This window comes from Peromyscus californicus, unplaced genomic scaffold, assembly GCF_007827085.1.
Source record: "Peromyscus californicus insignis strain IS unplaced genomic scaffold, ASM782708v3 Scaffold_23__1_contigs__length_62951481, whole genome shotgun sequence".
NCBI classification, from domain to species: Eukaryota; Metazoa; Chordata; class Mammalia; order Rodentia; family Cricetidae; genus Peromyscus; species Peromyscus californicus.
Genome location: NW_026294534.1, coordinates 47,785,635 through 47,803,897, shown reverse-complemented (window position 1 = coordinate 47,803,897; position 18,263 = coordinate 47,785,635).

The following is an 18,263-nucleotide window of genomic DNA, read 5'->3' as shown; positions in this document are numbered from 1 at the left end:
TCTACAATAGGAAAAAAATTACATACTGATGCCCATCTAGACAAAGAATTCATAAAACCAATATGTCACTGAAATATTGGGCAATGCTAGGCTGACTATCCTTAAAGCCAGGATAAGGACACATAGACTCTTTCAAAATAATGCTGAAAAAATTTAATCTATCACCAAATAGTAAAATGACAGCTCATAGATTATGTTTTGCTCCTGTTACAAGAGGGTATCCAGCGGCCTCAGCGCTGAGACAGCCTCGTGGTATTGGAACTGATGAGTAAAAAGGTGGCGGAAGCCCATTATAATGGCTTCAGTTTCAGTATTCAGGAAGCAGAGACAGGCAGCTCTCCGTGAGTTCAAGGCCAGCCTGACCTACATAGTGAGTTTCAGTTCAGTGAGGAGTCCGTAGCTTGACCTTGTCTCGTGACAGCAGCAGCAGCAGCAGCAGCAGCAGCAGCAGCAAGCTGGAAAGTGGTAAAGCCAGGAACTTCCCACACATTCATCAAAACAGGAAGAGAGGAAGACAGTGGCAGGTTAGGGCAAGAACAAGGATGTTCGTGAAAGTGAACATACTGTGGGACTTTATGGGGTGTTCTCCTCAAACTCTCATAGTAATTTAAGTATAGTGCTATCTACCTACCTAAATAATGGGCAAAAATCTTCTTTCAGGGCATCACTGCTGTGTAAATGTTTAAACATGAAGCACTGTGGTTTGGATATAACAATGTCTCTCAAAGGCTCATGGGTTAAAGATCTAGTTGCCGGCTGATGGGCTTCTGAGAGGTGGTAGATCACGAGGGCTCCAACGTCATAGATGGGCTTATCCACTGATGATTTAATAGGTGAACAGACTATTAGGAAGTGGTACATGGCTTGAGGCAGCAGGTCACTGGAGACACATGTTTTTGGAGAACATATCTTATCCCTAGCCCCTCTGCTCTGTCATTGTGTGACAGAGCAGACCACCACAAGGTAAGCAGGCCTTCTGCTAGGACATGCCTTACTACAGAGTCAGAAACACAGGGCCAGCTGACCACTGACCAAAACCTCGGAAACAGATCCAAAGCAAATCCCTCCTCCCGTCCTGGGTCTCTCCGAGTGTCTGTCACAGTGATGAAAAGTGACTAGCACACGTAGGCTCTAATCTCTAATGTTGGAGTTTCTCGCTCAAAATTAAAATCACAAAAGGCCTGTCACGGTGGTTAGACCCTGCATTTTCATTTAGGGATAAGAGTGTCACATAGTGTTCTAAAGAGAGAGTTTTATGTGATATAGATAGATAGATAGATAGATAGATAGATAGATAGATAGATAGATAGATAGATCCAGGCTTGGTAGTGCGTGCTTATAACCCTAGCACCTAGAAGGTAAAGGAAGGAGGATCAAGAATTCAATGTCCTCTTTAACTACACAGTGAGTTTGAGGCCAGCCTTGGTTACATGTAACCTAATCTCAAAAAGGACTAAAAATAAAACAAAGTATTTTTTTTTTAATGAATACTCACTATGTAGATCATGAATAGGGGGCCAGAAAGATGGCTCATTGGTAAAGGACAGTAGCTAATCTCACAGAGAACTCACACAACAGCTGACAACTGTGTGTGATTCCAGTTTCAGGAGATCTGACACCCTCTTCTGGCTTCCAAGGACACCAGGCATGTATGTGGTACACATACGTACATACATGCAGACAATACACTCATACACACAAATAAAAGTAAATAAATCATTTGAAAAAAAAAAACCCAAAAAACCAAAAACACATATATAACAAAATCCAGAATAATTAAATAACAAAATTAATTTAAGCTTAAATCATGACTGTTCATTCGCCTTCATTTCACAGTAACAACTCAAATTTATTCACACTCAAAATTTGTTCATTTCTAATAGTTAAGCACCAGAACAGTTCTACCTTGTTCAAAATCAAAACTAATTTGGCCTAGCACCTCTCTGGGTCATCTTAGTTAAAGGGACTGGGTGGAACCAAGCGGGAGCTGCAGTGGGTAGAGATTATATCAAAAGCAATTCAACAGACAAGGAAGTGAGGGAGAAAACTAATTACCACCGGGCACTAGTCAAACAGAGTAAACAAAAGAGGAGAAAACCTCTCAAAGGAGGAGCCTGAGTTCTCACTGCAAGAATAACCAAAGCAGGTGCGTCAAATGGAAATTTAACATATATGTATACATACACACACACACACACACACACACACACACACACACACACACACATACACACACACACACACACACACACACACACACACACACACATGTGAGAGGAGCCAGGAACTGTGGGTAGAAACAGCCGCTGAAGCACACTTTAAAACAAGCCAGGGTGATTTTTTTACAATGTAGGTGCAAGATAAATAGCATAGTCACATAGTTACAAGGCTGGACTAGGTGATGTGAAAACTCATTAAATAAATGGTCTGTTAGAGTGCACTGAGAGGTATTACTGAGTTAATACGGCACAAAAATACCTGGTCATTTTGTTGACTCCCAAAAAGCCTCTTCGGAATTCAAGGTCAAGTTTAAATTCACACTTTGCGGATGGAAGGGCAAGATCTTGGGCACCAGCCTGGAAGGCAGTGTGTTCAGAAGTCCCGCTGTCATGCTTCAAGCAGCCCATTTTTTTTTTTTTTTTTCCAGAGGTGGCCAGCTGAGTCGGCATTTGTCACGCAGGGAGCGGAAACAGGAACAAGATCGGCAGAAGGAACAGTGAAATCACAAAGCCAGGCCGTGTGGCAATCACCATGCCCTGCTGTGTAGCAATAGCAGCACCTGAGTAAAGTGAGTCATTTAGCAGGAGGGGTGCTGGAAAGGGATGAGCGTCACAAAAACAGGGGCGGCGGGGGGCGGGGGGAGGGCGGGAAGGGCAGGTTTGCAAACAGTGACCAAAGCCAAGACCAGGCCATCCATATCACGAATGGTTTCTGAAAAGAACGCCATGAAAACTGCACACTCTGTGAGTATACCCTGTGTGCTTGTGAGCACACATGACCCCACACATAGTCTGACGCTCTCCCTGTCAGTACCTCTGACACACAGGAAGGGAATGAAAGACAAAAGGCACATTTTAAACAATTACACTTCATAGCCACAAGGTCGGGGAAATTACCTCTATTTCTTAGTCAGCACCATTTTCTCTTTTTGGATGTTTTCCTGGGTTTCTTCAAACATTGGTTTTTAAAAAATGAAGTCTAAACCAGTGTTTCTCCAGAATTAGAACAGGACCTTGAAGTTCCAGATTTGCATTTCTAAGACTAACTGCGTTGATAATGAGCAAACCCTCTTCCACTCACTCATTCATTCACGGGTGTCTATTAAGTATCCAGTGTAAGCCAACACTGCAGTCCTCCAGGGTACAAAAGAGACCTTAGATATACCTCCTGATCTCTCAAAATTAGCGCCCTGGCAGACAAGCTTTATAATAATTAGACAAGCTTGTGATTTGCTAAATAAAAATGAGAAACAGACTATGATGCAAAGCTATCAAGCGCCATGAAATTTTTTTGAGCTAGTCCAGACAGACATGCGCACCACAGCCCACGTTGGGAGAGCAGAGGACAACTTGGAGAAGCGAAGGAGTGGCTTCTCTCCTCTCACCTTGTGGGTCCCTGGGATCAAACTCAGAGTATCAGGCTTAGCAGGCAAGCACCTTTACCCATGGGCCACCTCACTAGCCACCTTCTTCTGACATTCAAGACTTAAAATGTGTTATAAGCATCAAGGTACGAAGAGAGATGAACCCAAATGCTACTATTTTTTTTTCTTTATACCATAGCACATCAAAATAACTTTTCCCTCACCGCTTCCGGCTTCTTATCTGCAGGTGAAATTTTCTTTCAGCCTCATTAAGATTCTAGATGTCATTGCAAACCCCTGGTCCTTGTGAATTGCTGGTGAGCTGTTAGACACAGGAAGCAATGGGAGAGTGTTCTGATCTTTATTGCCATCCCTGAGGGCCCGGACTACCAACCCTTGATGAGTACCAATATTCTGCTACCTCATTCAGGAGGCTGAAAAAACAAACCTATATAAAAAGGCAAACAAGTATAATCTCTAAGAAAAAAAAAGGCTTTAGGCAAGACATTTTGGAGATATTAAATTTTCTTTTATGAGGCAGGGAATCTCAGATCTTGGTATGACTTGCTTAAGAATCACAGACGATGTGCCCAATCTTTTAACTCCCCATGTTTTCCAAAAGAAGAAAAATAATTCTCAGAGCAAAATGAAGGAGGGCTTCTGATTATAATTCTTGGAGATTTTTCATAAGAATGAGGCTTTAGGAAAGGAAGCTAAAATGAGAGATGGAGGAGACTCTGCAAGGAACAGGAAAGGGGTGCAATCACCCTGTGTTGGAGAACCATAGCACACAAGAGCTGAGGAGTGGGGGTGACTCATTAGAGGAAAAATGGTAAGTGGTTCCTTAAAGCAACAGAGAGTAGCTGGACCTGGTGGCGCGTGCCTTTAATCCTAGTATTCAGGAGGCAGAGGCAGGTGGATCTCTGGGAGTTCCAGACCAACCTGGTCGACAAAGTAAGACTGTCTCAAAATACAAAAAAAAGGGGGGGGATATAATTAAAGGATGCTTGCATTAAAGGAACAATAGATGTGTGTCTTTAAAAGATCATATTTTCTACATCTTGCAGAAGGGATAGAGAAGGTGGATGTGGGGGAGGAAGGGTAAGAGCTACAGTATCAGCTTGGGGGGAAGATGATCATAGCTTAGACTAGGTTAGTGACAATAGAGATGGATGAAATTAAAAGGATGTGATCATACATGGCCTTATAGCCAACAAAGACGATTGGATTGTCATGGCTACGTTATGAGTTTTGCATTTCCTTGTATGAATGGATGGACGATAACGTCATTCACCAAGCAAGGAAAAGCCCTATTACCAAAGCCTTGTAAGATGGTTTGTGTGGGAGATACGAAGTGTTTCTCGTAGGAAAGTTGGATCTGAGATGCTCTGGAGGTACCCAGGTGAATAGACTGGTTGAGAAGCTGTATATTTCTTCTGCCTAGTGAGGAATATGTGATAAAGATGTTAAATTGCCTGGGTTAGTGTCCTGAACATTATTTTTTACCATTAAAAAAAAAGCCATCAGTATCAAAGAACAAACACTGAGTTGGAGTGTGTTTATGGAGGGTATGGAGAAGATACAAATGTAGGTAAAACTCACTAAGAAACTGGCTAGGCTTTAGAAATCAGTATGACGGTCTATCAGAAAATTAGGAATTAATCTACCTCAAGACCCACTGATACCACTCTTGGGCATATACCCAAGGAATGCTCAATCATACCACAAGGACACACGCTCAACTATGTTCATAGCAGCATTGTTTGTAATAGCCAGAACCTGGAAACAACCTAGATGACCCTCAACCAAAGAATGGATAAAGAAAATGTGGTACATATACACAATGGAGTACTACTCAGCAGTAAAAATAATAATAATAATAACATCATGAAATTTGCTGGCAAATGGATAGAACTAGAAAATATCATCCTGAGTGGGATAATCCAGACTCAGAAAGACAAACATGTAATGAACTCACTCATAAGTGGATAGTAGATGTAAATCAAAGGATAACCAGACTAAAACCTACAGCTCCAGAGAAGCTAGGTAACAAGGAGGACCCTAAGAGGGACACATGGATTGCCCTGGGAAGGGGAAATAGATGAGATCTCCTTGAGTAAAGTGGAGGGGAGGGGGGCAATGGAGGGTAGGGGCTGGTAGATGGGAACATTGGGGAATGGGATGGTCGAGCTAGAACAGGGGCAGAGTGGAAGAGTGATGAAGGAGATATCTTGATAGAGGGAGACATCATGGGAATAGGGAGAAACCTGGTGCAAGAGAAGTTGCCAGGAATCCACAGGGAGGATCCCAGCTTAGACTACTAGCAGTGGTGGGGATGCCTGAGCCGGCCTACCCCAGTGATCAGATTGGTGAATGTCCTAACTGTCATCATAGAGCCTTCATCCAGTAACTGATGGAAACAGATGCAGAGAGCCATGGCCAAGCACCAGGCTGAGCTCCAGAAGTCCAGTTGAAGAGAGGAAAGAGGAATTCTATGAGCAAGGGGTGTCAAGACCATGATGGGGAAACTTACAGATACAACTGAACCAAGCTAGTGGGAACTCATGAACTTTGGAGTCTGACAGCTGTGGAGTCTGCATGGCACTGGACTGGGCCCTCTGCATGGTCGAGACAGTTGTGCAGCTTGGTCTGTTTGAGGGGCCCCTGACAGTGGGAATAGGATCCAGCCCTGGTGCATGAACTGGCTTTTTGGAGCCCACTGCCTATGGTGGGATACCTTGCACAGCCTTGATGCAGGGAGAGGGGCTTGGACCTGCCTCACCTGAATGTGCTGGGCTTTGCTGACTCCCCATAGGAGACCATACCTTTTTAGAGGACAGGATGAGGGGGGAGTTGGTTGTGGGGAAGGCTCGGATGAGCAGGAGGAGGGGTGGGGGGATCTGCGGTTGGTATGTGGAATGAATAAAAATTTCTTAATAAAAAAAAGAAATGGGCTAGAAGAAGACAGCAAGAATGGGTACTGGAGAGAAGGATGGGACTGGGCTAGGGCCTCTAACATATTTAATGGATGAGACTCAAACATGCGTCTGTGCTGAACAGAGGGATCCACTAAAGAACAAATGGCTGAAGACACCAAAGGAAGTATAAATTACTAAAAAACGTCTTTCTGCAGGCAGCAGAGGGCAGGATCCCCGTCATGTGCAGGACTGGACTTTAAAAAGAGGAAAACAAGGAAAAGTTGAGCCTGTTCCCAAGCTGGCTTTTAGTCTCCTTGTAAGGAATGGATAGACGAGGTAATCAGGGTAGAATCAATGGAATTTCAAAGAACATCCCAAGTCAAACTAAAGTGTCTGATCATGGATTTGTGGTAGTTAGCATCTGTCCTGCTGCAAACATTTTTCAATAGTCCTGCTTCTCCCTGGGAATAATAGGTAAATAAGGTGGACAGTCAGGATTGATGCACACATTGATGAAAATGGCCAAAGACACAGTGTGCAATTCTTTGGAGTCATAGAAAATGCTGTGTTGAAGCCATAGATCACAGAATCCAAGCTTGATATGGAAAACACTAAAAGATGAGCAGGCTAATGAGCAGAGAGAAGGCAGAGTAGTTCACAGTCAATGCTCAATGAAATATGATAGGACAGGTAACTGAATAAGAAGTCTAGACAGACAGAAACTGTACTCAGAGAGTAAGATATGATCAGGTTTGGCTGTGAAGAAGTAGAGATGTTGCAAATATTTTCTGCCCCCAGGGTATGACTCAGGCAGTAGTGAGCTGATGTGGTATGAAGGAAAGAGTCACTGGAGAGAGATGTCAACAAAATGGGAGCCAGGGAATGGCATGGCCGGGCATTAAAATATGATTAATGGGAATCTGGGTGAAAGGGTCGCTATCAGACCAACATCAAGCTCATTAATAAGTGAGGGGGAAGTAATTGGGCAGTAATAATAGACAACAATATTTAGAAGGAAATGAAGCGTTCTTCAGCAACATGATGGAACTTAATAGAAACAACAGGGAAGAGCACCAACCCTGTCTCTCTCAGAAGCACAAAAGCTAAGAGAGAGCCAGCAACCTTATTTTCACCGCCAAAATCCCAGGGAACAGTATCTCCATTGATAACCTCAAGATCTTAGATTTTACCTCTTCATGCTGGTAGTCCTGTCCTTCTAAAGCTACCCTTTGTCTCCATCCATACTTTTTGAGATGTAATGATACTTGTTTTTGAGATGGAGTCTCATGTAGCCCAGCTGACCTTGAATTCACTATGTAGCTAAGGATGACCTTGAACTTCTGGTCCTCTTGCCTCTAACTCTCAAGTGTGAGATTACAGATGTACACCACCCGGCTAGGTTTTGTACAGTACTGAGGATAAAACCCAGGGCTTTGTGCATGCTGGACAAGCACACTACCAACTGACACCCATCTCAACCCTTAGGTATTTTCAATGAAAAGACATTATAAACCCATAAGAACCACAGCAGTGACCTCAGAAATTCTGATCGCTTCTCCAGAAACTGCTAATGAAGTCATTGAACTGAGTTGAATATAATAAGATAGTGTTACACTTAAAAGAATTTTAATTAGCCGGGCGGTGGTGGCGCACGCCTTTAATCCCAGCACTCAGGAGGCAGAGCCAGGCGGATCCCTGTGAGTTCGAGGCCAGCCTGGCTACCAAGTGAGTTCCAGGAAAGGGGCAAAGCTACACAGAGAAACCCTGTCTTGAAAAAAAAAAAGGAATTTCAATTAAACACACAGCCTTTCCCAAAGATGCAGAAAACAAAGTTCGAACATATATATATATATATATATATATATATATATATATATATATGTGTGTGTGTGTGTGTGTGTGTGTGTGTGTGTGTGTGTAATAGATATAATTTCATGGTGTGTATAAAATGAAACTGAAGTGGAGTTGACCAGATATTTGCCACCAGAAATTAATGTGTTTTCTCTAGACATAGCTTTGTGCATGCTAGACAAGCACTTGACTGAATTACCCCCCAGCCTGGAACCAATCATTTCTTTAAAAAGATAAACATTGAATGCAAGACCACAACATTCTAGGTTTGTGCTCTACCACCAAGCTAGCCCCCAGCTCACACCACTCTCGAATGTTCTTTTTTGAAAGATTGCATTTTTGCTTTAACTAGTTTCATTCCAAATATCCTGAAAGTGGCTCTTCTGCACCCAAAAAAATAGTCTCAGAAGCTCTTTTAGATGACATTCCACTTGTTTGCAATGTCTAAATTTGAGTTTAACTTTTAGAGTTTGATTTGTTTGTCCTGTTTGGTTTTTGTGACAAGGCCTCACTATATAACCCTGATGCTACAGAACAGGCTAGCCTCCTCACAGTAATCCCTCTGCCTCTGACTCATGATTTATGAGATTATAAGAGCGTGCAACTACACTTTTTAAAGTACGTCCTTAAGAAATGTTCATCAGGAACTCAAATTCATAATCCATTCAGTTGGCATACTTAGATCTTCAGCTCAGTATGTCTATAATAGCATATTTTCACACCACCATTTCTCCACAGTTACAAGGTCTTAATCATAATGAGTCACAGTGAAGTCTTCTTTAGTAAGTGGGATTAACATTCCCATGTGAACTTGAGACACTAACTTATCAGCAGCTCCTCAAGGCCTTTGGTTTTCACTGTGATTCTGGCAAGGCTCTCATAAAAGTATAAGAGCATTAAAATACATGGAGTCTCAAACTATTAATGCTTTTAAAGCTAGTCTTCCTACCGTGTTTTCAATATTCTTCAAAAGAAGGGGGGAAAAAGAAAGAAAATGCAAAAAACTAAGAGGCCACTATGAGCTTCTTATGATACAAATATTAAGAAAAGTGATGGACTTGGTAAATTAAATGTTACTGCATTAGACTGAAAAGCAAGAAACTCTCAACGCTTCCTTTTACTGTGTGACATTTATGGCTCATCAATATGCCTGCTGTAGCAATCTGGGCTGCCATCAAACCAGTATTAGTTGATGAAAAGTGAAAAATTGAAACCACCATGAAATTGTCCTCAGAGACTGGTGTAGTTGGAGTTTGTGTGTTTGTTGTTACGAGGTTCATGCAAGAATAGATTTGTGAAGATTTTGGATTACAAAAAGGATGCCCCTGTGCAAAACACTGAAGAATTTATTAACAGAAAGGTGAGGAGGGAGGGAGACAGAATCAGCCACAGGAATGCTGCCTTCAAAGGGGAGACTAAAGCTAGGAAGGTTCCAAAGGAGAGAAGGCCCTGAGAAAGAATGTCTAAGAGATGTCGATTATTCACAGTTTTTAAAGGGCCTTGAGGTTTTGAGAAAGTGAGAAGAAATAAGCACCTTATCTATCACAGAAAAGTCATCAAAATAATTTTCTCAAAAGCAGTAACTTGGCAACCATGAGAAGAGGGGTGACTGGAAGTGAGAGCACTCTGTCGAGAAAATCAAAATGAAGGATCCCCGGCCTGCAGAGGCAAAAGAAAAGGGAATGAACGTCAAAGGGCGTAAGTCGTGGATAAAAATCAGAAGTTGAGATAAGATGAAAAAGTCCATGCTGTGAAGTGAAAATGGAAACGAGAGGGGGTTTGTAGGAAGCTAGAAGTCATAACCCTGCCATCCAGTTCCCGAGAAAGCAAAGTCCCAGGAGGCAAAAGTAGAGTGCAAAGCACTTCCCTTTGGAAAGGCAGTAAGAGGCAATGATAGGTCTTAGTCAGGGTTACTCTTCCTGTTCTGAAATGCCGTGACCAAAGGACTTGGGGAGGAAAGGGTTGATTTGGCTTACGCTTCCACATTACTGCTATCACTGAAGGAAGTCAGGATAACAACTCAAACAAGGCAGGAACCAGGAGGTAGGAACTGATGCAGAGGCCATGCAGGGATGCTGCTTCCAAGCTTGCTCATCATAGCTTGTTCTGCCTGCTTGCTTATAGAACCGAGGGCCACCAGCCCAATTGCTAATTAAGAAAATGCCCTACAGCTAGATCTTTTGAAGGCATTTGCACAATAAAGTTTCCTCCTTTCAGATGACTCTAGCTTGTGTCAAGTTCACATAAAACTAGCCAGGACAGGTAGTGAACTCAAAATGTACTCCAAACCAACTTAAAACTACAGACTATGAACTGGGTAAGAATGGTGCACACATTTAATCCCAGGCAGAGACAGGCAGATCTCTGCGAGTTTGAGGCCAACCTGGTCTACCAAACCAGTTCCAGGGCAGTGAGGGCTAAAGAAACACCCTGTCTTGAAAAACCAAGAAACAGACACACAAACAAAAATAAAACAACAACAACAAAACCCTACAGACTGAAAAGATGGAGTGTGAAACGATTAGCATAAGGACCCATCTTAGTTTGCTAATGCTGTCCTAACGGGATAGCACAGAGAACACCTTCATAGAGCTTCCCACTGACAGTAGCCCAAGTCTGAGACTAAAGGTAAAGGGTTAATTCCTCCTAGAAATGTGATGAAAGGGCCTCCCTTCCTAACTGCAGATGGAAGTCTTCTCCCTGTGTTTCTTCACATAATATCCTCACTCGGCGTGTGTCTGTGCCCAAATTTGCTTTCTCCCTCAGAACACTGATTATACTGGATTAGCTTAGAAGATGCTAAAGAGTCTATTTCCAAATTCTGACATACCAGGGATTAGGACTTCTGCGTCTAAATTGCAGGAGGATACACGTTAAGGGATTTCCTTAGTAGCCGTAAAACTAGGAAGGAAGAAAGAAGGCACGCACTCTTAGTTGGCATTTGTAAGGAAAACAGGTGTCACTAAATGTGAAAAGGCCCATTTGGGAAAATGAGAAGATTGGGTACCTAGGTAACACACAGTGAACAAAATCTCAGTCCTTCTAGATGCTAAATCTCCTCCATGCCAGTTTCCCACCAGACTCTCAGACTGTAATAATTAATACCGATTACCAAATTGATGGGATCCAGCTTCACCTAGGAGACAAACTCCCGTGCATGGCTTCGAGGGAGTTTCTAGATTAGGTCAATTGAGGTAGCATAACCCACCTTAACTGTGGATAGTTCCATTACATGGGCAAGAAGAACAGGAACTAAGAACATACATTCATCTCTCTTCTTCCTGCCTGGGGACACAGTGTGCCCAGCCATCCCAAGCTCATGTCTCATCTGCTGTAACCAAATGTACCCAAGAACGTGAGCCAAAGAAAACTTTCCTTAAGTAAGCTGTTTCTGTCAAGTATTTTGTCAAAGCAATGTGAAAGTTAACTAAGATATAGGCTAAAGTTGCTGCCTGCTGATGCCTAGCAAATCTCCAAGCAAATGCTTTCTGCTACCATATAAATCTCGCGTTTCCATAAGGTGGAGTTGAGTTCCCGAAAGAAAACAAGAGAGGTACTGCCTTACTCTCCCCAGCCTTCTTCCAGTCACATCTGTCACATTGGCCACTTGTGCCTCTGTATTCTAGTGACTTTTTGTCCATGATAGCTCTCACTGTTTCCTTCTGAGCCCCTCTCTCTGTTAAGACTCATGCATGGGAGCTGGGGAGACGCTAAGGTGATCAAGCTTTCGCCATGCAAGTCTGAGGACGTAAGTTCAGATCCACGTAGAGCTGGATATCACAGCTCCCTAACCCTGGCCGTCCTGTGGTGAGAGGGGAGGTAGAGACCAAGAGTCCTTGGGAGCTGCCATTGGCATTTGCAAACAACAAAAAGACCCCATCTCAAACAAGGTGGAGGGGGAAGACGGACATCTGAGGCTCTGACTGACATCTCTGGCATACACATGCACATCATGATGCACATGCACTCAAACACATGAACATGCAGACTTACATATAATACACACCACACCACACACGCAAAGGGAGCCATTCAGGAATGAGACCCTTTATCAAAAAGGCTCAAACCAGGCCACTCTCTGCAGTCCCTTCCTCCCTTTCTTCAGATTATTTTGTAAGTTCATACAATAACAAGCTATTTATACAACTAAACTTCTCACCAATCTACCTACGAGTTCAGTCTTGCCTCAGTCCCCAGATTTACTCAAGGAGAGAGGTGGTTTGTTTTTTTTTTGTTTTTTTTTTTGCTAGATTAGTCAACCTTCTGAAATGCACAGTAAACAGGAAAGTTCCTGTCAGAATCGAAATTGAAAATATAAGGGACATGACCTAAAGGAGAGAGGATCTGTCCTTGCAATGCATCGGGGGACAGGCCACCTATGAAAATATGATACAGTGGGAAAGCTCATCAGAAAGCACACGCCAACGATTTTGCAGAACAAAGCAAATATTCCCAACTGCCAGTAGTTCATCATGTGCATGTTCGAAAAAGTAAAGCTAAAATACCGGAGTAAAATATCAAAAGACACTATCCAATAGACAATTCTATCAACAGAGTCCTGAGTGATAAGGAAGAAAAGAAGCCAAGCAAGATTAAAGACATTTCCCACAGACATTTTAAGTATGCAAGAAAAGCAGAAAGGATGAAAGTGGGCTTACGAACTAAAAATAGATTAAAGTTTAGCCAGGAGATGAGAAAAGGCTCCATAAAGGGAGCATTGTATGTGGCCATCTCGGCCCAGAAAGACAAGTGCTGTATAGTCACTTTCACGTGGATCCTAGCTTCAAATTTTTAGATTTGTATGTTTAATTTGGGGTGTCTGCAGAGGTCAGAGAGGGGAGGGGAAAGGCCTTACAGGTGGGGCAGTAGAATATGAAAGCAGGAGGGGATACTGAGGACTAAAGGTTTAAGCAGGTTTGAGGGTAAAGACATGGGGGGTATGGGATAAAGGATGTCACCCCCAAATTAAGAAAGAGCCTCACAGGAATCCAAGGCTTTGTAAGTTAACCACACTGTTTTTCGGAAACAAAGAGTTTGAGTGGAGCCGCCCTGGGGGGGGGGGTGGGGGGTAGTGCTTTTCCCAGAGGAGGACATGGGCTATTAAGAGATCTCAGTGCCAATATGGGATACTTCCCTACAAAGTATTGGTCAGAGAGGGCCCCAGAGACCGCCAAAACAGCACAGGCTATGAGCACTGGGCTTGGTTGCTCACTGTGGCTAGATGGTAGGACTCCATTGCAGAAGACATAATACACTTCTATTGCAGGACATACAGAAATCAAATTAGAAATTACGAGGATGCCACCTCCCTGATGGCTAATTTTCATAATGCCAGATGACACTGTGGAGAATGCTGGGGAGAAAAATCATCAATGGACTTACTTACTCAGCAGCGGACCCTGCATGTTACAATACTGACCTGGCAGGCAAGATGTGCCTGCTAGTACAATAATGGAATCACTGTTAGGAGGTCACTAACCGCTTCCTGACTAGATCTGAAGCCCTGCTCCACAGGAAAGAAGTCATACCTGATACTGTAAACCTGGTCAAAGCCTGTGGCTGGGAGATCACAGGGGTTTCGGGGAAAAGTACCACTGTTGTTCTGTTATACAGACATCATCAAACACGTCTAAATATTTGTGGCCAGTAGGTAAGTGCTTCTCCGTCTTAGCGGAGAAGTCTCTTTTTGCAGTAGGCAACAAGTCAAGGCAAAGATTCATAAATCGGTCAAGGTGCTGGGACTACGGGAGTGTTGAGCTCTTAGCCCCGAAAGGTATACCCTCAAGGCTCAGGAAATATCACAGAAGAGGGAGCAGAAAGAAGGTAACACCCGTGATGAGAATTTGGTGTTACCTAACTACATATGTAGGTTACATACAGAGAGGCTAACATTGCTGCCTTCCAAAAATATAAGGGTCAGGGGAAGGACAGAAGTGCTATAAAACGCTCTCTAAGTTGTGCTTACCTGCACAGGGCCCTCACAAGATCAAGCCCATCAATACTCCAGCATAGGTGGAAGGTCTGATGAAGCTCCACCCCAGCGGAGGAGCTCCTGGCGATTGTTAACTGCCGGGAGAGGAGGGGGTCATTTTTCTTTAGGGGTGCGGCCGCTGGTAGGTTCCCCATTCTCCAATGGGTGGCGGCATACCTTGTACATGTCGGCGATTAACAGGACTCATGGAGTAGGTAAAAAGGAAGATGCCATGAAACTGGGGAAGGGGGAGTATTGGGAGAGCCCCAGAGGAGTGGAAGGAAGGAGTTGGCTTAGAAATGATCAAGATATATTGTATGTATGTATATGTGTGCATATATATACATATATATACATACATATGCATATCTATGTATGAAATTGTCAAAGAGTAAGAAAAAATATTTTTAAGAAAAAACATTGCATACAGTTGTTTCCAGAATAAAGTATGGAAAGGACAGTTCTAAGGGCGGCGGGCACCAGGATGGGCTGAATGGACCCCTCTTAACCTCAGGTGCTAGAAGCATCGCCAGCCTTCAGCTGGCAGCTCCTTTGGGAACTATGTCAGTGAAACAGAGTTTTGCCCAAGGTTACACCCCTTCGCAGAGATGCCCACAGCCAGCAGCTGCCCCGTTAGAGACAGCAAGGTCTTCCCAGCGTGACCCAGCTCAGGGCAAGTCTGAAGCACCGTTCTCTTTCCAGAGTGCTCTGAAACTGCAGTCGGCTGGGGCTGACATCCGGATGCATCACTGCCGGTCCTCTCCTCCTTCCTGCTCCGCTCCCTCTCTCCTTCTCTTAGACACTGACACCCAGGGGACCCCAGAAGAACGTTTTAACCACGAAACCCCAGCTCAGAGTGTGCTTCCCTGCCTGCCTGACCTGGGAGGGAAGACGAAGCAACAGATGAATTTACACAAGATTTTACAAAGGAGCCAATTAAAAGACGCAAAGAATGGAGATGGTCACAGACAGGGAATCATGGCTGTCCTAAACATGACGGATGCGAGTCACTTGGTTTCTCTTACTCAAGGTTCCTAGATATTAAATTGATGCATAAAATCACACATATATGTATGAAATCGTATACCTACATATATACACATATATATACATATATGTGTGTGTGTGTATATATATATATATATATATATATAATAGAAACATTAGGGACGAATGGGAGGGGGAAGAGGAGGAGGATGGGGAACTCATCCAGGGTAAAGAGTATGAGGGGAAAATATGCTCAACGAACAAGACACAAGTTTTAAAATCTTACAGAACGGCACCACGTACAGTGAATATACTCCAGTGGGAAAACGGGGAAGGGATGGATACGAAGAAAGCAGGGGGAGAATTCTTGTGTTTATAACCTGGCTGCTTTGCTATTTGAGACTTTCAGGGTTATTTGATAAAAAACAAATGGTTCCATGTCATATGTGTAAAAAGTTAATATTGATAATGTAAAGCAATAAAGACATTGCCAATCACATGTTGAAGAGAGATGGGAAAGAAAATTAACACTTGAGGCTCCTGACACTACTGACGAATTCCTTGTATGAATTTCATCATAAAGACTGAGGGGGGCATAGTAGAAAGATAAATGCTGGACAGGACTCAGGACTTAGCGCTAGAGAACTGGTCTGGCGTGAGCAAGACGCTGAGTTTCATCCTTGAAACTGCAAATAGAGGGAGAAAAAGATGATAGAGAAGATGTAACACTGTGCTGTGAGGAGGGGAAGCCTAGCTGCCTCATGATTTAGAACTCAGCAAGACAGGGACAGGCACGTGTCCTATACAGGAGGATTTATTAAACACCGTGCATGGGCAGCTGTGGTTCACCTTGAGCAAAAGGGCAGGGCCTGAAAACATCTGGGTTCCTGGCTTCATTGGTTTCTAAAGCCTGTGAGAAAAAAAATCTCTCTTCTCTGTTCTGGGAGGATTGTGAGCCTTTGAAGAAGCACTCCCTCTGAAGACAGTCTGAAGATTCAAGTAACCAACAGTTACTGAACTTAAGACCAGAGAAACAGATTCGGGGCTAACTGTTCTTCCCACCATTGAAAAGTGTGCTGCATCAGAGGCAAATTAAATCTACATATTATAGGCATGCCATAGGCTTTATATCAATCGTCAGAGGACGTTAACAATCAATTAGCCAGTGAATGATTTCAACACGGTGTATTTCGGTTCTTTGGCCTTGTTTTGCTTTTCCTTTATTTGGAGACAGGGTCTCACTATGTAGCTCTGCCTGGCCTGGAGCTCACTGCATAGACCAGACTGGCCTCAAACTCATGGGGATCCAGTGATTCCAGAGCGCTGGGATTAAAGATACGTGCGATAATTTGGATTATGTAATGAAACCAGAAAAGAAGATGAAGAAAAAAAATCACCCAAACGGTGAAAACTATAATACATAATAAACATAGGAAAGCCTATTAGGGTAAAAGGAGGGGAAATTTTATTTAAAATGGCAACATGTAAAAAGGAAGAAAAGATAAAAGTAAATAAAATTAAGCATGGTTTTTCTTGATACTTTGAGACAGGCTCTCACACAGCCCAATATTCATCTTGTCTAAAAAGCTACAAGAGAGAACCAGGATGGAGCCAAGTCCAAGGCTGAAGGCTCGTAAGTTCCCTGGAGGATTTGGTGTGAGTGTGCATGCAAAAGCTGAAGAATCTAGAGTGGGGTGCCCAGGGCAATGAAGCCACCAACAAATACACCTGCTCAAGAAAAACGAGGCTTGTGCTGAAGGACTAGCCAAGCCCCCTGCATCTTTCACTTTTTGTTCCATCCCACCCCACCCCACCCCCAGTCTATTGGACAGTGGCCGTAAAGGCGGTTCTGGGAAAATTCCCCACCATTGCCTAAATGAACACTATCAGGGAGCTCTCAAGAACTCCTAGTAAGCGTCTGCATTTATGTAAGATGTGCTTCGAAATTCTTCCAATGTCAATGCCAATCAACTCTACAAATGCCCCCACGGACACACCCAGAAGTGGCCTTTACCCATTTTCTAGACATCACACAATTCTATCAAGTTGAGGAGGATCAAGTAACGCAGATAAACGTGTCACCTTTTGCCAAGGATGTTTGATTACATTCCGGGATAGTGAGAAATCTTTCTCCAAAGGGCAGAAGGCAAACCAACGGCATGATGAGCTCAGGATCCACTGATTTGGAGGTAACACCTGGCCCCATCCCATCATCATCTGGACATTGTAAGGACTTGTACTTGATGCTGCTGTGGATGTTCTTTTTGCTATGAGGGATAACGGATGCTTCTCTTCAGGAGTCTTCTGTCCACCCACCATATGCTTATAAAGGAGGGTAAAGACCTTTCAAGAGTATATCTTAGATCCTTTACACTTTGGAACTTACCAGAAACAATGTGTTAATCTTGTTAGTAGCATTTGGTGTAGGGAAAGGGAATAGATAGTTCCAATTTAATAAGTATGTAACAATAAAATGAAAGTCCTTAAATTCTAAACCTTTTTAGTTGTTTTATTTTATTTTATTTGGTTTGTTGAGACAGGATTTCTCTGTGTAACAGCTCTGGCCATCCTGGAATTTGCTTTGTAGTCCAGGCTGGCCTCAAATTCACTGAGATCCACCTGCCTCTGCCTCCCAAGTGCGGGAATTAAAGGCGTGCGCCACCATACCCAGCTAAATCCTAAATCTTATGCAGACTAAAGGAAATAGGTCCAGTAATTCATGGAACCTAAAATATTAATAGTGATGGACATTGGCAACATTGTACCATATAGCGGTGATACCCCATTCTTCAGGGTTGCACTCACCTTTCAAGGGTACCCACCCTTCAGGAATAGTACTCCATTCTTCAGGGGTAGTACCTACCCTTCAGGAATAGCACTCCATTTTTCAGGGGTAGTTATTGACATTGCAGCATGGCTGCTCAGTAGTTGGCAAACGTAAGGTGTCTGTGAC